Here is a 25,835-nt window from a genome sequence, read left to right as displayed (position 1 = left end):
TAAAAAAATGACTTTGTCTCCCTATTGGTGTTCTCCAAGCTAGCCTAAACTGCCTTTACAAAGTTTGCCTAGAATCACTGCTCAGAGAAAACATCCCATAATTCCTCCTCCTTTTAAAAAGACTGTGTGCTGTGTATTCTTTCTAGAGGCCAGAGCACTCATTTTCTGCCAGGAACTTTCTGACTGTGTGATCATCCCAAGGATGGTGTTTAGAGGCCAGCATTCAGTCACTGCATGGAGATTGAAGAGCAGGATTGAAGATCCTGGCCGCCTATGTCATTACCAGCTAGAAATTAGCACCTAAAGCAAGTTAAACTGCAACCTGTAATTAGATGTTCCCACAGCCCCAATTAGAAAGATCACTGCTCTTTGAACCACATTTTATTATCTTTATTTCCTCTACAAACCCCCTGACTTTAATAAGTTTCCATCCACTGAAAGTAAAGCCTTCTTCATATAGCCTTGAAAGTCTGTAGTAGTGTAATGTAGCATTCAGTTAACCTGCTTTCTTAAAAAAAAAAAAAAATAACAACACAACAACCAAAACTGTGTGTGTGCGTGTGTGCCCATGGTGCTTGTGTGGCGGTCAGAGGATAGACTCCAGTGTCAGTCCTTCTTTGAGGCAGGGTCTCTTGTTGTTCATTGCTGTGTATGTCATGCTGACTGGCCCATGAGCTTCTGGGGATTCTCCTGTCTCCACCTCCCATCTTGCTGCAGGCACACTAGGATTACTGACACTTGTACAACTGCATCCAGCTTTATGTGTGTTCTGACCATCTGGACTCAGGTGTCACACTTGAGCAACAATGACTTTTATCCACTGAGATATCTCCCCAGCACCCCATACTTTTGGCTATTGACTTTTGTCATACACTGTAAGAGTGAAACCTAGAGTGAGTCTGGAACTATGAAAGAAAGCAGTATTTAAAGATGCTGTTTGCAGAATAGGAGGTTCAAAGCCAAGGTGAAGGGTGGGGAAGAATTCCATTCCAACAGGACATCTAAATCTGAGCAGAACCCAAGAACCAGAGTCCATGAGTTCATCCATCAAGAAGCAAAAATGTAGAACCATTGTGAATATTTTGGAATTAAGACTTTAGTGCTTTATATAATTGTGGGCAGAGCTAGGAACATGAAGCCTGAACATGAAAAGTCAAGGGTTGAAGGAGGAAATTCACCCAGCAGTTTGGGTACCCAGTGAATAAGTCAGAGTTTGCTGGAGGTCCTGCCTCGAGGCTCTGGAGCTCCTGCCATGAGAGTGGGTGGTGAGTGGGTAGCATTTTCAGACACTCACAGAATACTCCCGTTCTGGAATGTAGTATTTGAATCCCTGCAGCAGTATATGCAAACACCTTACCCTCCAGTTTAAACCTCATCAACTTTTCTAACACAAGATGGCCACTAGGGTTCTCATCTGCCAGGTGCTTGGAACCATGGAGAACTCAACTGACTGAAGGTTAGGGAGTGTTGATTCAGGATTGTGATCAAACTTCCATTATCCTGCTATATAGTTCTTTTTTAACCTTTTGGGTTTACCACTAGGGGTCACTAGAGAGAGGAGACTGGCTGTCTATTCTACATGATTGCAGAAGCTTTGGGCTTGGGATAACACCCTAAACCAGAGCTTCTAACTCCTACAGGCACGTGGTCTACCTAGACTCTGACCTTGTAGGGTGCGTGTACTGGACAGTCTACATTACTAATAAGCTCCCAGGAGGCATTCACACTGCTGGGACAGAGGGTAGGTGACGCACTGGGAATTGTTCTATTTGGAAGAGTTTAAGGTCTCAAGATAGACTGTCTCAGCTCAGCTCTCCTGCAGCAGTTCAGCCTGCTACCTCTATTTCTACCTATGCTTCACGTCTCCCCTTCTCTTTTCACTCCCCCCCTGCTCCCTTTCCTCTCCTCTGCTCACTTCCCTTCCCTCTTCCCTTTCCTCCTTCTCTTTACTCTCTCTGCTTTCCTTCATCTTGTTCCTCCTTCTGTCGGCTCCATGTTGAGCCTTCTCTAAGGCTCCTTTGGCTGCCTTGCTCTTGGAGCTTTTCCTCATGAATCCTGGCTGGTGGCATTGGTACATACTGATGGGATAAACATGGAAGAATCAGAATCATAGCAAGTGTCTTCCTCTCTCTTTGCAAAGATTACATTTTTAGTTTTTTGTTTATTTAATTAATTAATTAATTTATTTATTTGAGAGAGAGAAAGAGGCAGATAGAAAGGGAGAGAGAATGAGTGCACTATGGCCTCCAGCCACTGCAAATGAACTCCAGAGGCAAATGCCACCTTGTGCATCTGTCTTACATGGATCTTGGAGAATGGAGCCTTGAACTGGGGTCCTTAGGCCTCACAGGCAAGCACATAACCACTAAGCCATCTCTCCATCCCCAAAGATTACGTTTTACATGAGCACATGAAGCTGGCTCTGCATAACTGATTCCAGCTAGGCTTGCTCAATGGATGGACTGATGGTCTGGTGTTGGCGGCTGTTTGACTTTCTCAAACGCAGCCAGAAAGCCACTTCAGCCAGTAGGAAATTGATTTCTTTCTTTTTTATTTTTTCAAAGTTGAGGGAAAAAGACAACTGCCCACATAGAATTCAGAGATGTTCATTTTCCACACTGATGCAGAAATAAAAGTGAGCCATTAGCAAGTCCTTTTTGTGTGAGAGGCTGGAGAATAAAACTCCATGTAGATAACACACATGAAGAGTTCCACCTAGTTCTCCTAATTGTAATTCAGAAAAATTGTAAAACATAGAACTTTCTTTTAAAAAATCACAAATACTGTCACATGGTGTTATGGTGGTGATATGGCAAAATGATCTACCAGGGTTTTGAGTGTGTGTGTGTGTGTGTGTGTGTGTGCATGCGTTCTATAAGTACATATTATTTCCCTATGACTATAAAATACTGCTGTAAAACCTAGTGCTTGTGCTGGGGAGATGGCTCTGGATAAAGCACATACCACGCAAGTGTGAGCACCTGAGTGTAGATTCCCAGAGCCCACATGAAGCCAGCTATGGTATTCTGTAATCCCAGTGCAAATGGCCAGAAGGGAGGTGACAGGAAGTTTGCTGGCCAGATAGTCTGGGGAACATAGCACTGAATGGCAAGAAAGCCTGCCTCAACCAAAGGCGGAAGGCAAGGACCAACACTCAAAGCTGTTCTCTGAACACCACGTGTGTGCCATGGCATACATGTACCCATATTCACATACATAAGTGTGCATGTATGTATACACACACACGTGCGCGCGTGCGTGGACAAAATCTGCTGTTTTCACCTAGCTCTATACACTAAACAGTGTCTCATTTGAGTATTTTCTTTTCTTTTTCAAGGTAGGGTCTCACTGTAGCCCAGGCTGACCCAGAATTCACTATGTAGTCTCAGGGTGGCCTCAAAATCATAGTAATCCTCCTACCTTTGCCTCCCGAGTGCTGGGATTAAAGGCATGCGCCACCACGCCTGGCTTCATTTGAGTATTTTTTATGCCATAACTTAGTGGTGTCTTGCTAGTCTGTCATATATATTCCACAAAACACTAAATTAATCCCCTATTGTAGGCTATTTAGGTCACTCCTAGTTTTCCACATTAATTTTAAAAAAAAGTTGGGGCTGCAGAGATGGCTTAGTGGTTAAAGCACTTGCCTGTAAAGCCAAAGGATCTAGCTTCAATTCTCTAGGACCCAGGCCAGACAGATGCACATGGTGGCACATGCATCTGGAGTTTGTTTGCAGTGGCTGTAGGCCCTAATGGGCCCATTCTTTCCCTCCCTCTCTCTCTCTCTGTGTCTATCTCAAATAAATAAATAAAAATTAAAAAGTTTTTAAAAGCTTGTATGATAAAGCTTAGACAGATGAATTTACCCACACTTTTCACTGTTTGGCTTGGGAAAGCTCCAACGAGTAGAATTGCTAGGCCACAGGTTTTGGAAACACCCAGTAGGGGACGTTAGGGGGAAAGCCGTGTGATTATTTGAAGGCAAGAAAAGCACGTGAGTGATTGTTAAGACAGTTGCAGCTTGGATGGGTGAGAATGGGGTCGCGGTCACAGTGCGCCAGTCCAAGGCCCTCAGGAAGACTGTGTAATCTCTGAGCCTATGTGAACACCAGTTCCTATGCCAAGAAGTTGTTTTTCTGCACGAGGGACAGAATACATGGAAAGCTTGACCCAGTCAACATTTAATAAACATCATGATCAAGTTTTTCATTTTCTGATATGCTCAGCAGTGAGCCCAGGGCCCTTGCAAAAAAAACAAAAACAAAAACAAAAAAACCTGGCTTCCGTATTTCCCTCAGAGCCACCTGCTGAAGTGGAGGGGGGACACAGGGTTGGGGGGACTGCTGCTTCTTTTCAGTCACCAGTGGAAGCTTTAAGCATCATTAGGATTGTGGGGCTGAATACTTCCTCAGGGTCATAAGGTTCCTATTTCAGGTGTGTGTGAAAGGGAGAAAACATTTGTTGCTCATTTGCACCGGCCTGTCGGGTGGGCGGGCTGGGGAGGAAATGAAGTTCGGTGGTGTGGAGGTGATGAGGCCTGACTGCAGAAACCCGAGGAGAGGAGCAGTTACGGGGATGGAGCTCCTCCTGCCCTCCCTGAATGGCGACTGTGCAAGAGGCGTGAGGCGGACGCAGACGGAGCGCCCGGCGCGGTGGACCAGGGCTCCCAGAACTCACACCGTGGCGTGCCGTAGAAAGGGAACAGCGGGATTTTCCACGTCAGTCAGCGCCAGCGCTTCCATGCAGGGGGACCAGGCTAAGAGCCCGCAGCTGGCAGGGACACCATCCCATGCAGCTTGTTTCTTCAGTGAAGAACCGTTTCCACATCGGTGGGACCAGTATGGACTGAGACTAGAGAAGAGTAAAACAGGCCTCAGAACAGGTAGCTAAGGGACACGTGTGTGGAGCCAGGCTGGAAAGAGGAAAGCTCTCCCCTCCAGTGTTTCTCTTTCTTTTTTTTTTTTTTTTAATTTTTTATTTATTTATTTGAGAGTGACAGACACAGAGAGAAAGACAGATAGAGGGACAGAGAGAGAATGGGCGCGCCAGGGCTTCCAGCCGCTGCTAACGAACTCCAGACGCGTGCGCCCCCTTGTGCATCTGGCTAACGTGGGTCCTGGGGAACCGAGCCTCGAACCAGGGTCCTTAAGCTTCACAGGCAAGTGCTTAACCGCTAAGCCATCTCTCCAGGCCCAGTGTTTCTCTTTCTTGGCAGAGGACAGGTTGGGAGGCCAAAGGCAGCAAGTGCAGGAGGGTCCACACAGGTCAGAGTCCAAAGCGGCAGAGCCCGTGGCTGGGTGCTTAGGAAGGACCACAGCTGGAGGAAGCTCATGTGGGAGAGCAAAGGGCTGTTGGAGAACATTCTATTCTCTCGTAAGTCAGACAGTGGCAAAAATAGCTGAGAAAGATGTGTCCCTGTCACATAAACCTAACATTTTTTACCAAGTGTTCTCGAGTTCAAAATTTTCAACTTGCCAGGCTTTGTTTCTCTGCCGCTGCTTCTCCAGTTACAGTCCCAAATGAGCTGCAGTTAGTTTAGAACTGAGTACCTGAGGCTGTATTCCAATAAAGCTTTATTTGTCAAACAAATACAGGAAGCCTGATGGATTTGGTCAAGGGTCAGAGCTCACTTCTGATGTAAACTCTAGTCCTACTTTTGTTGGGACTGGAAATTAAGTCTTTGCATGAGCATGTGGAGCAGCATACAAGTGCGGAGGCTCCAGGTTGACATCGGGGGTTCTTCCTCAATCTCCATCTTTTTCCCTGAGAAAAGTTTTTTTTTGGGGGGGTGGGGGGTTCAAGGCAGGGTTTCACTGCAGCTCAGGCTGACCTGGAATTCACTATGTAGTCTCAGGGTGGCCTCAAACTCCTGGTGATCCTCCTACCTCTGTCTCCCGAGTGCTGGGATTAAAGGGGTACACCACCATGCCTGGCTGAGACAAGTTTTCTCACTGAACCTGGTGCTCACCAATTAGGATAGACCAGCTAGTCAGTGAGCACCAGGGATCTGCTGTCTCTGCCCCCCAGAGCTGGAATTATCAGCATGTGTCCCCATGGCTGGCATTTGATGTGGCTCCTGGGAATCAGACTCCAGACCTTCATGCTTTAGCAGTAATCCCTTGACCAACTGAACTATCCGTACAGCCTAAATTTTAATTTTTTTCCTAAATTTTTCTTCTAGAGTCTCGTGTTCACTTTAGACGGACTGTAAACATTCCTTATCTGTCCAACATGCACTTTGCCTTGGACAACCACATCACACCTCTGCACATGGCTTTCTTCTCCTGGGCTCTCACTATGGTCACATACAGTCTACATAAGGTGTTGCCAACAAATTCACCAGTACACATCACGAAAACGTTTAGAGTATCTCTATATGGGACGGTTTATGAGAGATACAATTGATGAATTCTGAAAAGTTGACTCAATCCATTTCATGGCTTTATTTACAAGCAGGGTATAGCAAGACACAGAGAGAAATTATTTGTGGGAGGCTGTCAACAGACACTGGGCTATACAAGTAATTACACTGAAGACCTAGAGGTTTGCCTAAGAGAAGACAAGACATACCATGTGCGCAGTCATCCACATTCCTTGAAGATGGAAATTCACTCATTGATTCTGTAAATATATCCATTCAACACAGCAATACCACCAGTGATAGTACTAGTAGAATGGAAATAGCTCTCTCACACAAAGAGAAGACTGCAGTTTGACAATCCAAGGCAGGTACAGGAGTTATTTGGCCCCTGGGGGCTCAGACTCCTTTCTTTCTCTGATAGCATTCTAAGCCAGAGGCCTTTACATGCCCCCACCCACATGTGCACCACACACACATACTCAGGCCAAAAAAAAAAAAAATTCGGTACTCTCACTAAAGTATAGAAGACGGTAGATACTGGGAAGATTCATGAGGGGAGACATATTGATCTAATAACACCAAAATGTGTAAGTTGAGTCTATGGCTACACCACTCTGAAAATGCTTCATCTCATAAGATCTCAGAAGCTAAGCAGGATTGGACCTGGTTAGTACTTGGATGGGAGAAATGTACAAGTTGACTACTATCCTTTATCCAAAAAGCCTGTGGCCACGAGTTTTAGATTTCAGATTTTTTTCACATGTATGTACATAATGAGATATCTTGGGGGTAGGACCCAAATCTACACATGCAATTCATGGTTCATGTATACCTTATAGATACAGACTAAAGGTAATTTTCTACAATTATTTTTTAGTGAAACTATAACTTGATCGTGACTATCGCTTGAAGTTGAGTGTGGAATTTTCCACTCGTTGGGGTGGGGTCAGGATGGGACAAAGTGTCTTTAAGAAATGCTGTCCTGGCCTGGGGAGATGGCTTAGCAATTAAGGCATTAGCCTGCAAAGCCAATAGACCCAGGTTTGATTCCCTAGGACCCACATAAACCAGATGCACAAGGTGGCGCATGCATCTGGAGTTTATTTGCAGTGGCTGGAAGCCCTGGCATACCCATTCTCTCTCTCTTGCTCTCTCTCTTGCACTCTCAACTAAATAAAGATTTTTTTAAAGAAATTCTATCCTTAGGAATGGCTGTCATTGAGCTCTTGATGGATGAGTAGGGGCTCCAAAGAAATAGGGGAGAATATTGTTAGCAGAAGGCAAAGCATGAGCTTGGGAAGATGGGGTTCTGCTGTGGTCCAACACTGTTGTCTGGATAAGCACAAGGGCCAGGGGTGGGGAAGGTGGGAAGGGACCAAATCGTCAGTTTAGGACTCATGTTAAAATTATGAATTTTGGGGCTGGAGAGATGGTTCAGCAAGAAAGATCACATGTTGCAAGCAAGCCTCAGGGCCCGAGAAGGCCCCAAACTGCCCCAGATTGGTTCCCCAGGAACCATGTAAACAGCTGGGCATGGTCATGCATATCCAGTGGGAAGCAGAGACTAGAGAATCACAGAGGTTCATGAAAACTGCAGCTCTGGTTTCAGAGGTGACATTCCATCTCGGGAAACACAGATGAGTAGTAGAGGAAGGACACCTTAAGTTCTCCTCTGGCATCCACACTCCAGCCAGCACATCAGCACACACACACACCACACACACACACACACACACACACACACACACACACACACACAATGAGAACATTATTTTAATAAACATTTGGTAAAGGACATGGAGGAGGAAGGGATCAAGGTAGAGGAATGCACCTTAGGTAAGATAGTCAACACTAAGCGTACCACTAGCTGGGAAAGGCTACTCTCAGGAAACAGGTCATCCTTGGACTCCTCTTCCTTCTATGAGAGATAAGGGCTTTGATGGCTGTGAGATTTTCACCCTGGTCATGTGAAAGCTGCAGTCACCAGGAGATAAGAAGGTGGGTTTCTCACACCACATTTTCCTAGTGTTATTATTTCATCAAATCCTCAAGGATATCATCCGTCAGTTGACAACCACTTCAGTTGCCCAAGACAATAAGGGCAAATCTTGCACTGAGTGGAGTAAAGGCCCTGACCATGTCCACCTACGTGGTATATGACTTTGGGACTCACCCTGTTGGGTTTATTTAAGATTCCCTTTAGAATGTAATGAGCCACTGAGCTTGGGAACTCCCAGCATGAAAAAAGGTTAAACTCATCAAAGCTTCCTGAGTTCTTCCTTGGCCTGTTTCTCTGAATCGCCCATCCACCCAACCCTGATCCCTACAAGTTGGCTTGTGCCTTTGAGATTACTGTTAGACTCAGTGAAAATTACAAGCTAAAGACAGAAACAAACTGTCACTTCCTTGTAAATCAAACAACACTGACTGTGCAGAGCACAAGTTCAAAGGTCAGCACTGACATTACAGAAATGTTTTCCTTGCTATATATTTTAATTATGCAAGTAGAACTGGAAATGAATAACAAACACACTGTCCTTAAGAGTTTTGTTTTCAGAATGTTCTAGATGGATGAAATGAGCAGCGCCATCATCTTTACTGCAAGCCTTGCCAAAAAATTGCTATTGGGGGCACATGCGCTGCTGAGCATGAAGAGCAGCAAAATGTGCAGACAGAACAACTGCACAGTCCAGGTCTGACATTCATGTCCCTTCGTCACCTCTGCTCAGCCTGCCGAGCTAGCTTTTACTTCTGAGCATACCCAGGTGAAACATCACATTCTTCTGCCGCCATGGAAATGTTACAGTGGCAATGACAGAATTCCTGGGGCCTGGTTATCAGTGGTTCCGTAGGGGTGCAGACACCATGATAACCCAAGCTACTTTGTTCTCTGAAAGGCTGTCCTCTGTAGCATTTTCTGGATGCCTTTTCTTCCATGAAAGCATTTAAGTCCGGATAAGTGCCTTAGAAGTCACCAGGGCTCCACAAATTAAAGGGAATGACTTTAAAACCCACAGCTCTTTTACCTACTTCTTAAAAATGAAAAATAAAAGCTGACATCTGGGAAGTAAGAAACTTCCTGTGGAACCCAAGTAACTGACTTTTATTTTTCTCATCATGAAAGGGACGGATCTCCATTGGTGGCCTTTCTTATTTACACCACACACATGGCGATGGCTCCGCCATCCAGTTCCGTAGTATAAACAGAGAGGATGGTCTTTTTCTGGGGAAGTTAATGAAATGAAAAACAAAGCTGGTCTGTATACCCACTCATTCCAAATGAATAAAAGAACTACAGTGTTCAGAGACTTGAGTAAAATAGTTGCATTCAAATTAATTTTGCCCCCTTCCCCACTCCTCTTCTCTACTGTCCAACACTCTCTCCCCCCACTCTTTTTTTCAAAAGGAAAAAAAGAGCCATTTAATCACCTTATAAGGACAGAGAGCATTCAGGGACCAGAGCAAGAATCATGAGGCCCAGATCTTATTCTTGGCTGGGACCAGGGCACGCTGGGCCATCTCAGAGCTGCCCTTGAGCTGTGTGTTTCTGTTGGTACAGCTGTGTCAAGAGGACACAGATGTATGTGTGTGGTGCCATGTGCGTGAATAGGGGACCAACTTTGCCATTGGTGGCTTATATCCATTTGAAATTGCTGTTTGTAGTATGGGAATATGGAGGTGACCTATGGTCTTAGATCCATAACTAGCAAATAGACATATGTACATACAAACCATCCTAGGGAGGTCCCTGATGTCTTCAATTCACTGTGCCATGGTAGCTACAACACCCAACATCTAACTTTATAAACACCAAAGCTCATTACAATGCTGGACATTTCATTACGAGTGAATGTGTGATTTTCCTTTGAAAAATTCATATGATGTTGTTTCCTGTAGAATATTTGAAAAATAAAGAAAAAAAAAGGAGGGCTTGGGCAGTGGCTCAGTGAGTAAAGTGTTTGCTATGAAAGCATGAGGATCGAGTTCAGGTCTTCAGTACCCATGTAGAATGCCAGGTGTATTGGTGTGCACCTGTAATCACAGCGCCGGGAAAGTAGAGATTGCCGATTGCGGTAGTGCGTGCAGGTGGGAAATTGCTGAAGATGCGGAGGCAGGAGGATCAGGAGTTTGAGGAAAGTAGAGACAGGAAGTCTCTCAAACCAGCTGGCTAGATGTCTATCTGAATTAGTGAGCTCTGGGTTCAGTGAGAGACCCTACCTCAAAGTATTGATAGTATTGATGGGGATTAGGAGCAAGGTAGTCATCTTTTATAGGTAGTTACCTATAGACACAGGCTTAAAAGACCATCAGTGTCAGCCTACCCTGGCAAGTTTAGATTTCCAATCTGGACCTAGACATGATTCATCAAGATGGCCACAAGGATAGCTTCTTGGTTCTTCCTCCTTCCAGGAACTTTTTTGGGGTTCTTTACCTCCTCCAGCAGACCCATTCTGGATTTGTGTTCTTCTCCCTGATCCACGAAACAAGTACAGTCCTCCATATTTACAGTTAAATAATATATATAATAAATAATATGATAATTTACTTCAACCTGCAGAAGGCCCTCTCTCTTTTATTATCTGAAAACTCTTACTGCTAAGCCGGTTCACTTTTCTGAATTCTAACTTAAAAAATGTAACTTTTCCCTTTATTCCCTTTCTTTCTCTTCTTTGTATGCTGGCTAAAAACTTAATACACATGCTTGTCCTGACTCTGTGGGGTTTTTCCACCTCTTCAGAAAAATCTCCTTTGGGCTGGAGAAATGGCTTAGTGGTTAAGGTGCTTGCCTACGAAGCCTAAGGGTCCAAGTTCGATTCCCCAGCCTGAAGTAAGCCAGATGCACATGATGGCACATATGTCTGGAGTTCATTTGTGGTGTGCCCATTCTTTCTCTCTCTCTCTCTCTCTCTCTCTCTTTTAAATAAATAAATAAATAAAAAGAAATCTCTAAAAAAAATTCTCCTTTGCCTTACTCATCATTCATGTGCTTAATTTTTCCTGATTAGAACTCAATAGTGTGAAATTCTACAACAGTGTGACAAGCAAAATTAACTCTGGCCTTCATGGGCACTGCACACACACACACACAGACACACACACACACACACACACACACACACACACACACCCCACACGGTTTCACATGTGGCTGGCTCCCAAAGAATCCCTTGAAAATCAATTTGGCTTATTACTTCGCCACACAGGCATTTCTGGTGTGTGGAGACTCTTCTGCACAGTCTATCTTTTATTTATTATTTTTCTGCTTACCTTCTCCTGCTTCTATCATGCCTCCTCCATTGTCCTACCAGAGTAAACAGCACTGTCCACCTTCTCTTTCCACACTCCTCTGCTTGCCTCAGGGTGAGGCCCAAGGCCCTGTGTGCTCTGTGGGGACCATTTCTAATCTGGCTCCACTCATCTTTCCAGCCTCAAATTTATCTTCCTCACTCCTCAGCACTTATCTCTTCCTACCTTTCTCACAGCAGCACCAGGTCTGTGCACACACTACTCTTTCCCCTTGAACATACTTCCTTCCCCCCTCCTTTCTTTTCTTCCGTGAAAACACCTATACAATGGCTAAGCTTGACTGTGGAGAACTTTAAGTTCTCCTTTAAGACATAATTGAAACACTATACTATATAGCTAGGCTGTTCCCACTCTTCCTGGAGGCAGAGTAAATCATACCTTCTCAAAGCTACCCTTTCCCTTTTGTAAGTCTTTCTTTCAGGAAATTATCTGCTCCTATGCCCAGCTCTTTCCCTCAAGTACAAACTCTTCATGGGCAGGAATAAAGTATTAGTCATCTTTATGAGACAAGTTCATAGACGAGATTAAGGCCAGTAGGCCCTCAATGAGAATAGAAATCTATGTATTGTATGGATTCAGCCTTGGCAAATACCCAGGTTGAGCATCCTGAATCCCAAATTGAAGATGCTCTTAAATCTGAGATGTTTGAAGGCTGACATGAAGCCAACAAACAGAAAATCCCACATCACGAAACTGTTTACGCATATAGGATTTTTGAAGTTATTGGTTAAAATTAACTTCAGGTATATATGAAGTATAAGCGAATACAGTGTTAAGACTTAAGTCCCGGACTGGGGAGAGGGCTCAGAGGGTAATAATGCTTGCTCTGCAAACATGAAGACATTAGTTAAATCCATACACACCTATGGCCATAACCCAAGCATTGAAGGGGCGAGGTGGCATTGGGAAGAGTAACAAATTAAGGATTTAGTGAACTCAAGGTCACCTGCAGGGTAGAGGAAAGAGGGTAGAGAGGTGGCTCAGTAGATAAGAGGGCTGAGCCAGCATGAGAACCCGAGTCTGACCCCAGCACCTTTATAAAGAGCTGTGACTGTGCAGGCCAGCGCTGAGGGACCACAGACAGGAGGGTTACTGGGGTTCACTGGTCAGCTAGTCTAACCAAAAAGATGGCTGCTCCAGGTTCAGTGAGAAACTCTGTCTCCAGGAAATAAGGTGGAAAAGCAATAAAGGACACCTGACATCTGGCCTCTATATGTATGTGTACAAGAAACACACATCTACACACACATGTGCATAAATATACATATATACCACACCTACAATAGACACACACCAAGAAAACAAAACAGAACAAAAAAAGACTTGGGTCCCATCCCCAATAAATCTGATTATCTGTATGTGCAGATGTTCTGAAATTTAAAAAAAAAAAATACAAAACACTTCTGGTCTCAAACATTTTGACCTATGTGTTTTCTTTTTAGATTCAGGAGACATCTAGTAATTGAAATCACCTATAACATATGGTCTCTCTGCATTTTGGGGTGGATATTAATGTGAACTAACCTTTAGAACTGTTGCAAGGACAAAGGCTCCATGGATATGAGGCAGTCCTCTTAGAATTGATTGCTCTTTTGAGTCCTCTTTTAGGCTAGATGAAGAAGGTCTGCCCACAATGGCACATAGTCCATTACACTGCATCTTTGCTCACAGTTTACTTACCCTGCCCATTGGATTCCTCTGACAACTCTGCAAGTTGGCTATTATTAATTTCATTTTGCAAGTTTGGAAACTGAAAATGGGCTAGCTTGTAAATCCACACACCTGGCAAAAAGCTTAGGCAAAGGTGACCTCAAGTGGTCTGGTGTGATGCCTCCAGGTCCCCCTCCCCACTGCCTTTGAATGGGCAGAGAGAGCTATCAAGCAATCTGGTTTACCAAGCAATCAATTCTAAGAAATATCCGGTGTCAGTCACTGTTCTGTGTACTAATTCATTTAATCCCCACAAGGACCCTGTGAGGGAGATGCAATTATCACCCTCATTTTACAGATGAGAAAACAGAGCTGGTGAGGGTAGGAGTTTGCCCAGAGGCCACATAGCTAAGAAGTAGCAAACCTGGAATGGAGGCCCAGACAGTCTGGCTCCAAAGACCACGCTCCTAACGACCCTGCTCGGCAGCCTCCCAGGAATCCAGGGATGGGGATTGCTGTTCAGACAGGACCTGGAGCTGCGGGAGCATAAGGAATGTGGGGTTCTCAGGGGCCACTCCCAGGACCAACTGAAATGCCCATCTGATTCTTGAGGGACACTGTAAGCAGATAGCATCTCTAAGTCAGGGCAGTGCTACCATCGATGAGAAAAGCCACCTTGCCTTTCCCAGGCACCTAGTTGGATCTCCCTGTACTTAAGGTTCCGGCTCCCCTCTTAGAAGTCATTCTATTGCCCATGCCACACGGCTCTCTTCTACCTTGAAGCTTCTGCTGATCCTGGCTCCTACTTTCTTCATGACCTCAAATTGCCCCAGGCCTGTGGCCTCCCGTGCATAGAGACAGAAAACTCTTGACCCACTCCACTTCAGCCTCAGCTACTACTTGTTTTATTCTTTTTCATTTTTCTGATTGTGTCTTTGAAAGGAAGGTGTGAGACAAACTGTTTCTTGGGTCCAAGATCTTATTTAATGCTAGGTAAGAGGATGGTGGATTCCAGGCACCAGGGAAGAGGTTCCAGGACAGTTGGGGGAGGAGAGGGGCCTTAGTGGGGTGTGTGGGATGTGACTTGAGGGGGTTGCTGGGAGGAGACAGCATTCCCTTCTATAGCCCTAGGGCTGTGACTTGGTCAATGGCCATCACAGTAAGGGTTCCAAAATCCTAGATATGGTCACTAGGGGTTCTGCACGTCCCATGTCTCAGCTGTGGAGAAGGGAAAGAGAGGAACAGCTTTCTTGCAATCTTAATAGCCCACAGGCTTGGTTCATCTTTTTTTAGTGAGTCACTGCATAAGTGCTTGGCCACCCTGTGAGCTTATTATGATGGGTGACAAAAGGGTTGGATGGAAGCCAGGTATTGTGGCACATACTTTTAATCCCAGCACTTGGGAGGCAGAGGTAGGTGGATCGCAATGAGTTCAAGACCACCCTGAAACTACCTAGTGAATTCCAGGTCAGCCTGGGTTAGAGTGAGACCCCACCTTGAAAAACATAACAAACAAACAAAAAAGGGTTGGATGGAGCAAAAACACATGGAAAGGAAATAGACACTTAGGTGGTCCTGTTTGAAAGAGATGTGAAAACAACAGTGACCAGGAGCAGTGAGGGAACGTGACCACAGGATAGAAAACTGTCTCTTCTTTCCCCCACAACCTGCTCTCTATACTCAAGAAAGTCACTTTATGACCAGTTGCAGAAGGACCCTCATAGCTGTGCATCGCCAGACTATAGCGGATTTAATCAGGTCCCCGCAGAAAGCCGAAGGCATGCACAAGCAGGGGAGCAGCAAGAACTAAGTGAGGGAGCTATTTGCACAGCTGCAGGCAGGATGGAGGGAAGCTGGCGAGGGGTGATGATACACCTTGAGGCCAACAACACCAGAGAGCCAAGACTGTCCTCAGGCCTAAAGGGCAGCGTTGGAGAGTGGCCCCCCGGAGCATAGGAAGTGGTAGCCGTCATTAAAGGGGAGTCTTACGAGACTGTCCCAGCAGCATGTGGCTTCCTGGAAAGGAGCAGAGCCTCCCCACCTGTGACTTGAAAGGATGGAGCCAGCCAGAAAGATGAGCATCCATCTCCCTTTTCCCTAGCCTCCGATCTCCTCCCAGTGCCTCGCTGTCTCACTGAAACTGGAGCCAGAGGCCAGGACACCTCAAGGGAAGCATCCTGAAGAGTGGTCATGGCATGGATGGTTGGGGGACCCAGAAGCGTAAGCTGAAGATGTTCAGCAGCCTAATTTATCTCCTCCACAAGGCACTTCTGCCTAAGGTGTCCACACTCATCATGTATACCCAAGAACCAGGCTAGCGACCAGGGAAGTGGGGAAGTGGGCAGGAGTACTTGCTGTGCAAGCATGAGAACTTGAAGTTGCTGCCCAGCACCCACATACAAAGCCAGATGGGATCATGCAAAGGCATATATCACTAGCACTGAGTGGAGACAGGAAGATCATGATCATGGGACACACCAAAAACAAACAAACAAACAAAAACAAAAACAAAACACCACCACAAGCTATGGGCTCCAGGCACAGTGAGAAAACCCATCTCCAGGAAACAAGGGTGGAGAGCAATGGAGGAGGACACTTGACCTCCTCCTCTGGCCTCCATACACATCTGCACATCTACATGCATACACCATGCACATCATATACACACTAAATTGAAAGTATAATAAACATATTTCTTTTCTTTTTTTGTTTTTGCAATAGAGTGAGAATAGGTGCGCCAGGGCCTCCAGCCATTGCAAACAAAGCCAGATGCATCTGGCTTACATGGGAACTGGAGAATTGAACCTGAGTCCTTAGGCTTCACAGACATACACCTTAACCACTAAGCAATCGCTCCAGCCCAAACATTTCTTTTAAGAACTAGGGTATTGGCTGTATTTAAATTCTTTAATTGTTACATAGTAATGTACATATTTGTGGAGTATATTTCAATAAATATATACAGCATGCATGCATCAAATCATGGTATGCATTTTAAAGGTAGAAGGAAATTAGGCTGTTGCCATCCTGGAGTCTCATGAGAATTTCCTCTTCCTGGCACAGTATTGGAATATTTCCACAGCACCAAGAAGATATGGACGCTGGGTGAATGACCTATCAAGGATTCACTGTTCTGCTGAGGGGACACAGCAGAGGAGGGAAGAGAATGTCCCTACCTCAAGGGATGACAAAAGACAGTTGCTACCAGCAGAGGCCTCTGGAGTAAACCTGCAACCCAAAGAGAAATGGGATGGGGAAATGCTGAAATCAATTTATCCTGAGTTGATGAAAGTTAACTCTGACATACAGTGGGATGTGTTCTTCAGAAAGAAAGTCTTACATGACAAAAAAGCACAAACATTTTCTTGTGGTTGTTACTCCACACTCATGCCTTTGAGAGTGGCACATTCTGTAGCCACAGCAAGCATTAGTGCAATTATTTTGAGTAGATAACAGCATTTAAATTCAGAATTGTGGTACACCTTTGGCCCTTCTCATATCTGTATTTCCTTTAGGATAGGAATATTCCCAAAGGAGGATTTTTGTCATGAGTTAAAAGGTGTTAATTGATGTAGTGCTCAAGACTATAAAAAGTTGATGATAGAATAAGATATGGCACTCCGGGAAAGTTGCTTCATTATTTCATCTTTGAAGGCCCAAATGAAGGCATGTTTAGATAAAAAATACCTCCCAGGGAGTTAAAAATGTACTGGCCTCAAGTATATCTCTTTCCCATCGCTCATGCATGCACACACAAAGAGGAAACCACTAAGGGATGCTTGATGTTTGGTTGTTCTAGAAGTTGGTGGGAGGCGGGGAGGTTGAAGGTCCTGGCATGTGCCTCTAATTTATTTCCTTCTACTTTCCCAAGAGTGGGAGAAAAAATATTTGTGAACTTGTGTTATGAAAATGTTCATGCTGTCTGCTTAGCTCTCACCTATGATCCCATCAGTTCTCCAGACCAAGAGCAAGCTTCCCTCTCAGACTCACTCAGTGAGGCCAACAAATTCGCTTCTGCGTAGTTTCTCCAAAGCTGTGAGTGAGAGATTCCTCTTTCCAAAAGTCTTGTTACTTGCTGGGTCTTTTAGAACCCCTGCCCACCTCCATATATCAGCCACTTCACTATGAGAGACCCAGAGCAGGGGCAGAGAAGTTTGAAAGGGCCTGTCCTCTTCCTTCATGTGTGTGCGTGCACGCACATGGACCCACACACAAACATGCACATGTACACATGTACACAAATACACACACACACATGCACACAACTGGCTGGCTCACTCACTCTCCCCCTCACACACAAAGAGCACTTAGCAGGTATGATTGCTGTTTACCTAACCAACGAGAACACGAAGCCTTCCTCACCTACTGATGATGGCCTTGGGGACCATGACACCCATCCTGGCTAACCTCACCTGCCAGCCAAGCACTCCTTTCCTGATGGATTGCCTCAGTTACCCTCAGCTGGTGATGCTTCACCACAGGCTGTGGCATCCATGCAGGGTCAAGACCAGCATTTAAAAAGCAAGGGAAGAGGGCTGGCTTAGCAGTTAAGGCATTTGCTTGCAAAGCCAAAGGATTTCGGTTTGAGTCCCCAGGACCCATGTAAGCCAGATGCACAAGGGGGCGCATGCGTCTGGAGTTTGTTTGCAGTGGCTGGATGCCCTGGCAAGCCCATTTTTTTTTCTCTCTCTCCAACTGGCTCTTTCTCTCTCTGCCTGTCACTCTCAAATAAATAAATAAAAATAAACAAGAATAACAAAAAAGCCACCCATTGGATTCTGCTGGCCTGGACACGAGACCAGGTATGGGGCTGACCTCACAGGAAGACATTTGTCCTTTGCTTTTCCTTCTGGGACACTGTCTTGTCTCTTCAGGCCCAGATCTGAACCAAGGCTAGGACCATGTTTACAATTATAATGCAAGGACTCAATTTGTACCCCATTCATAGCAGCATTAGTCCCAAGAGTTAAAATGTCAAAAGCAATTATATAGCATGTGATGGAGAATTATTAAGTTTAAAAGGGGAAGTAAATTCCAACAAATGCTAAAATATAATGAACCTTGAAGACATTATGCTAAGGAAAATGAACTAGTTATAAGAAGATAATAGTGTAAGGTTCCATCTATAGGAGCTCATTAGTGTTGTCAAATTTCAGAGAATGTAGAAGAGCAGTTGCCAGAGGCTGGGAAGGCATGCTCAGTGGGTACAGTTTTAGTTTTGCAAGATGGAAAGAGTTCTGGAGGTGGCTGCTGCTGGCATATGAGTGTATTTAATGCCACTGAACTGTACACTTAAAATGATTAAGATGATCACTTTTTTGTCATATATGCATGGTCATAATAAAAACAGTTAGAGAAAGAAAAGAAAGCTTGCAATGCCCTGACAGTACCCATAGAAAGACTATTGCTGAGGCTGTCAGCGAGGGAACTTTCCACAGGAGCCCCATGACCTTGTCTGTTCTGTTCACTCTTGGACAATAGTCTACTCACTTTTCAAAGGGTCCATGAAATCTCATCATGTTAAGCCCAAGACAGAATTTAAATTTAAGTTAAAAGGTCAGTGATGCAATCAAATTCCACTCCATTATTCAATTCCATTATTTAATCATGCAGTCTGTCAAAAATCATTTCTTGAGCAACTATTTTTCTGGGTCAGAAACTGTATTAGGTGCCAAGTACTAGGCTGAGTACATGACAGGAGATAGAACATGTTTGCTTGGCTCTTGGCTTACTTGACATGATGAAATGCAGATACAATGCTTTCCTTTCTCAAAGACAGGGAATGCCATTGGATAGTATAAAAGGTATTGCAAGGGAGCAGATACTTGAGCTGAGTCTAGAGGGGTTGTGGGGTGTAAAGCTGTCTGGGAAGGATTCCTTAACATAGGTAGGGCAGGATGATGTTTCCCTGTGGCTAAAAATGATTGATATGAGTAAATGTGTAAACCAAAATTGTCAATCTAGTTTTCTTTGTAACAGCCAATAATAATAATAATAATATGATAATAATGATAGTGATGATGGTGATGATGATGAGGAAGCTATCCATAATTAGAGGACATGCTTAAAAAATTTTTGGATATCTACACAATAAGAATAGCATGACTAATGAAAAATGATGATGCATTTGATGCTTATTGACTTAGAAAGAATGATTGTTGGGATTCTATTAAAATACCTTTTTCTATATTTATTACTGTAATTCTTTCTTTCAAAATGATAACTTTAAAAAATTATTTATTTATTTATTTCAGAGAGAGAGAGGAAAAGGCAGATAGAGAGAAAGAGAGAATGGGCATGTCAGGGCCTCTAGCTGCTGCAAAAAAATCTGGACACATGTGCCCCTTGTGCATCTGCCTTAGGTAGGTCCTGGGGAATCAAACGAGGGACCTTTGGCTTTGCAGACAAACGCCTTAACTGCTAAGCCATTTCCCTACCCTCAAAATTATAACTGTAAGTATATTAAAAGATTGCCTAAGGAAGTCTTCTGCAAAAAACAAAACAACACAAAACAAAAAACAAAACAAAACAACAACAACAAAAAAAACAAAGAGTCTACAATAAAAAAGAAAAACAGGTAACTTTAGATCACAAAAGTCATCAAGTCTTCCAGCACCATGAGTCCTTAGGACAGTTCGTTGCTATTGTCAGTTTGGTTGGATCAGGAATCATGTAAGAGAAACACCTCTGGCGCAGCCCTGCCAGTGGCAGCCCACGTGTAAAGAGGTTCCAGAGGACAGTAGTGCTGCCTAGGCTGCCCTTGCTTCTTCTGGTGAGTGCACTTACCCTGCTGCCATCATCCTTCACTGACACCAGAACCCAGCTCTTCTGCCTTCCAGAGTAGACTGAGAACCCACAGCTCTTCTGAAATCATCTGGACCTTCAACACCAGATTGGGAGCGCTGAAGCATCCAGCTTTGTGGACCAAGCAGCTATCAGATTCTCAGCATCTCCAGCACATAGACAGCCGTAGTTGGACTGCCCAGCCCATTTCATGGAGGTCAATCTAATAAATTCCCTATATAATAAATATTCATTCTTAGTTGTGTTCCTTCAGAGAGCTCTGACTAATACAGGGTCATTCCTTTTCTAGCGTTTCCCTGAGACCTTTCATCTGTGTGGCCTCAGCTGTCCAGCTGCAGCAGTCTTTTGTCTTCCGTCCTCTGTTTCATCCCACCCCAGTCAGATGTGCCCACTGTGAGGCCTGGCTGGCACAGATTCTGTTACTGGTGTCTACTGTGTTTTATTCAGACCAAAGAAAGCACTCTCTGCTCTTATCAGCAAATAGTTATCCATTTCTACCTGAGTTTCTCATTCAACACTTTGCTGGCATTAGATTCCACTGAGATGGCTTGGGAATGTCCCTGAAGGACAATGTGTTACTGTCCCCAGTTCATGGCACTATTGAGAAGTGACAGAGGTTTTAGGAAGTAGAGTCTAATGGGAGAAAGTTTGATCATTGGTGTGGGCACTTAAAGGAATACTGGGAACTGGGTCCCTTCCTCTCTCTTTTACTTCCTGGCCACCAGGAAGTGAGCACCCTTCTCAGCCACACATTTCTTTTATGATGTACTCCACAGCCTCAGGCCCAAGGCAACAAGGTCAAGTGTCCATGAAGTAAAACCTCTAAAACTGTGAGTCAAAATAAACTCTTTCCTGCATGAAGTTTATCTCAGGTATGTGATGGATTACTGTGGAGTTCTAGGCATGCCTCTCCGAAGATATCAAAAAGGTGCATCAGAAGCTGGCACTAAAGTGCCACCAGAAAAAAGTTCCTAAGATTAAAGAAGAAGCAGAGAGAGGTCACACAAGTAGCTGAGGCATGTGAGGTGCTATTGGATGCTAAAAAATGAGATGTCTATGACAAATGCAGCAGAAGTATGGAAGGGTGGAGGAAGAGAAGGTAGTAGAAGTCATTTTGACAGCATTTGGTGTCACATTCTGGAACCCTGATGATGTCTTTGGGGAATTTTCTGGTGGAAGGGACCCATTTCCACTCAACTTCTTTTTTTTATTTTTTTTAAAATTTTTATTAACATTTTCCATGATTATAAAAAAATATCCCATGGTAATTCCCTCCCCCCCCACACTTTCCCCTTTGAAATTCCATTCTCCATCATATTGCCTCCCCATCTCAATCATTGTACTTACATATATATAATATCAGCCTATTAAGTACCCTCCTCCCTTCCTTTCTTTTCCCTTTATGTCTCCTTTTTAACTTACTGGCCTCTGCTACTAAGTATTTTCTGTCTCACACAGAAGCCCAATATTCTATAGCTAGGATCCACATATGAGAGAGAACATGTGGCACTTGGCTTTCTGGGCCTGGGTTACCTCACTTCGTATAATCCTTTCCAGGTCCATCCGTTTTTCTGCAAATTTCATAACTTCATTTTTCTTTACCACTGAGTAGAACTGCATTGTATAAATGTGTCACATCTTCATTATCCACTCATCAGTTGAGTGACATCTAGGCTGGTTCCATTTCCCAGTTATTATAAATTGAGCAGCAGTAAACATGGTTGAGCACGTACTTCTAAGGAAATGAGATGAGTCCTTAGGATATATGCCTAGGAGTGCTATAGCTGGGTCATATGGTAGATCAATCTTTAGCTGTTTTAGGAACCTCCACACTGTTTTCCACAATGGCTGGACCAGATTGCATTCCCACCAGCAGTGTAGGAGGGTTCCTCTTTTTCCACATCCCTGCCAACATTTATGATTATTTGTTTTCATGATGGTGGCCAATCTGACAGGAGTGAGATGGAATCTCAATGTAGTTTTAATCTGCATTTCCCTTATGGCTATGACGTAGAACATTTTTTTAGATGCTTATATGCCATTCGTATTTCTTCCTTTGAGAATGCTCTATTTAGCTCCATAGCCCATTTTTTGATTGGCTTGTTTGATTCCTTATTATTTCACTTTATGAGTTCTTTGTATATCCTAGATATTAATCCTCTATCAGATATATAGCTGGCGAAGATTTTTTCCCATTCTGTAGGTTGCCTTTTTGTTTTTTTCACTGTGTCCTTTGCAGTGCAAAATCTTTGTAATTTCATGAGGTCCCAGTGATTAATCTGTGGTTTTATTGCCTGAGCAATTGGGGTTGCATTCAGAAAGTCTTTCCCAAGACCAATATGTTGAAGGGTTTCCCCTACTTTTTCCTCTAGCAGTTTCAGAGCTTCAGGTCTGATGTTAAGGTCTTTAATCCATTTGGACTTAATTCTTGTGCATGGCAAGAGAGAAGAATCTATTTTCATCCTTCTGCAGATATATATCCAATTTTCCCAATACCATTTGCTGAAGAGGCTGTCTTTTCTTCAATGAGTATTTTTGGCATTTTTATTGAATATCAGGTGGCTATAGCTACCTGGACTTACATCTGGGTCCTCTATTCTGTTCCACTCATCTACATGTCTGCTTTTGTGCCAACACCATGCTGTTTTTGTTACTATGGCTCTGTAGTATAGGTTAAAATCAGGTATGGTGATACCACCAGCCTTATTTTTGTTGCTCAGTATTACTTTAGATATTTGAGGTTTTTTGTGATTCCAAATGAATTTTTGGATTATTTTTTCTATTTCCATGAAGAATGCCTTTGGAATTTTGATAGGGATTGCATTAAATGTATAGATTGCTTTAGGTAAGATTGCCATTTTCACGATATTGATTCTTCCAAGCCAGGAACAAGGGATGTTTCTCCACTTTCTAGTGTCTTCTGCAATTTCTCGCTTGAGTGTTTTAAAGTTTTCATTGTAGAGATTCTTTACTTCCTTGGTTAGGTTTATTCCAAGGTACTTTATTATTATTTTTTTTTTGATGCAACTGTGAATGGGAGTGATTCTCTGATTTCATCCTCTGTGTGTTTGTTGTTAGCATATATGAAGGCTACTGATTTCAGTGTATTTATTTTGTATCTTGCTACATGGCTGTAGGTTTTTATCAGCTCTAACAGTTTGCTAGTAAAGTCTTTAGGGTCCTTTATGTATAGAATCATGTCATCTACAAATAATGATAACTTGATCTCTTCCTTTCCAATTTGTATTCCTTTTATGTGTGTCTCTTGCCTTATTGTTATGGGTAAGACTTCCAAAACTATATTAAATAAAAGTGGAGACAATGGACACCCTTGTCTTGTTCCTGATTTTAGTGGAAAAGCTTCCAGTTTTTCCCCATTTAGTAATATGTTGGCTGTAGGCTTGTCATAAATAGCTTTTATTATATTGAGATATGTTACTTCTATTCCCAGTCTCTATAGGACTTTTATCATGAAGGGATGTTGGATTTTGTCAAATGCTTTCTCTGCGTCCAATGAGATGATCATGTGATTTTTGTCCTTCAACCCGTTTATATAATGTATTACATTTACAGATTTGCATATATTGAACCATCCCTGCATCTCTGGGATAAAGCCTACTTGGTCAGGGTGAATAATTTTTTTGATATACTCTTGTATTCTGTTTGCCAATATTTTGTTGAGAATTTTTGCATCTATGTTCATGAGGGAGATTGGTCTGTAATTTTCTTTTTTTGTTCTATCTTTGCCTGGTTTTGGTATCAGGGTGATGCTGGCCTCATAGAAGGAGTTTGGTAGAATTCCTTCTTTTTCTATTTCCTGGAAAAACTTAAGAAGCAATGGTGTTAGCTCTTCCTTAAAGGTCTGGTAAAATTCAGCAGTGAATCCATCTGGGCCTGGGCTTTTTTTAGTTGGGAGATTATTGATAACTGTTTGGATCTCCATGTTTGTTATAGGTCTATTTAAGTGACTAATCTCATTTTGATTTAATTTAGATAGGTCATATAAATCAAGGAAATTGTTTCTTTCAGATTTTCATACTTTGTGGAGTATATGCTTTTATAGTATGTCCCTATGATTTTTTGAATTTCTCTGGAATCTGTTGTGATGTTACTTTTTTCATCTCTGATTTTATTAATTTGTGTCTAGTTCTCTCGCTGCTCCACGTGTTCTTCTACCTCACGGTCTGCTCCTCCGTTGCTTACTGCCGCTCTCCCTTCACATTTCCTGAGTTGCAGAGAGCGCGGTGTGAGGGAAGCTCCCTCACCTGGCTTTTCCTGCGGCTGGAGCCGAGTCTGGCGGCTTTCTGGTGCGCCGCTGGCCGCCACGGTTGGCGGACCTGCTGGGGCCGCTTCTGCCGGCCTGCGCGGGCTCTGGATGCTCTGGATCTCTTCTACTTCTTCCCTGCCACTTCAATTTCCTATACACCTCACTTTTTAGTAAAAGTGTGTATTTTCCTGAGTTTTTTTGATCTTTTTCCCCCCTAGGCTGCTTTGGCGTGGTACCTATGCCACCATCTTAACCAGAAGTCCCTCACTCAACTTCTTTGAAGAGACTACTCTTTGGGGAACTGAAGGTGTCTCTGGGGAAGCAGAGTTCCCATGATTTGAAACTGGGTTTTCCTCATTTGATACAGAATTGACTTTGTTCAAGTCTCTGAGTCACCACGGCCTCACTCCATTCTCTTCACCCTCATCTGGCAGGCAGCAGGGGGATGACAACTTCAAGCTCGATATGCACTGCTATCAAAATAGTTAATGGCAGAAAAATCACTGCCCAGAGGACTGTGGAGAATGGTCAAGAAAGAGTAGAGACTGAAGAAGATGGTGGATTAAGGTCCATGACAATAAATGGTGAGGGACAGCTTCTACATATACTTGGATAACAAATAATTCAATGCATGAATTTAACAGAAATGTTAAACTATAATAATGAGTGCCATTGGAGAAATAATAGGAACATTTTTTATAGATTTAAAATGAACTTGACGTTCAGTATAACGACCTAAAGTATTTATAAACCACCCATCTGAGCCCCCGTTTGTCACACACTTTGGCATCTGTTGTTAGGACCACAGGATAGGACATTTTTATGATTATGGTATATTGTCTATATTTTTATATATGATACTAAATATAGTGGATCTAAAGCCAAGTAGCCACTTATTATCAAGAATCACATCCTGTTCACACTCTATATGCTGTACATGTTTGGCAGTGTGTGTTTGCTTATGCCAACCTCACCACACACACACACACGAGCAATGCATTGCATGATGACAAGACAATTGCTACAACCTCATTAAGCAATGGGAACTTTCCAGCTCTCTTTGTCTTACGGGGCCTTGGTTGTGCAGGTGGATTCAAGGATTGAGATGTCATTATGAGTGGCATGTGACTGTATTTCATGTGCTAGGTTTTGAAGAATGATCGAAAATTTACTGTGGATTTTCTTAAAGAAATTCCTTAGAAAACTCCCCAAATTTTTTTCTTTTGAAATGTTTCATCATCCAGTAGTTCAGTATTTGCAGCTGCCAGATGTCTCTGCTTTCCTCACCCATGCAGTTTCCTCAGCTTCTCCAGTGATGATCTTCAAAGGCTCTGCTCCCTTCTCTGTATTACTAAGTAGCCCTGAGGATCCTGTTTTCCCTTGCTCTTTTGCTACACCTCTCAGGAAGCTCAAAGCACCTAGAATTTTCCATACCTCCTGCTCACC

At 43.5% G+C, this 25,835-nt stretch overlaps 1 pseudogene; it reads left to right on the top strand.

The window, feature by feature from the left end:
* Positions 1–4,575: 4,575 nt before the first annotated feature.
* Positions 4,576–25,835, top strand: part of LOC101598276 — a 41,844-nt pseudogene continuing 20,584 nt past the window's right edge.

Source organism: Jaculus jaculus, chromosome 2 (genome assembly GCF_020740685.1).
Source record: "Jaculus jaculus isolate mJacJac1 chromosome 2, mJacJac1.mat.Y.cur, whole genome shotgun sequence".
Classification (NCBI taxonomy): Eukaryota; Metazoa; Chordata; class Mammalia; order Rodentia; family Dipodidae; genus Jaculus; species Jaculus jaculus.
The sequence above is the reverse complement of the archived record's forward strand: the minus strand, read 5'-3'. Positions and strand labels throughout refer to the sequence as shown.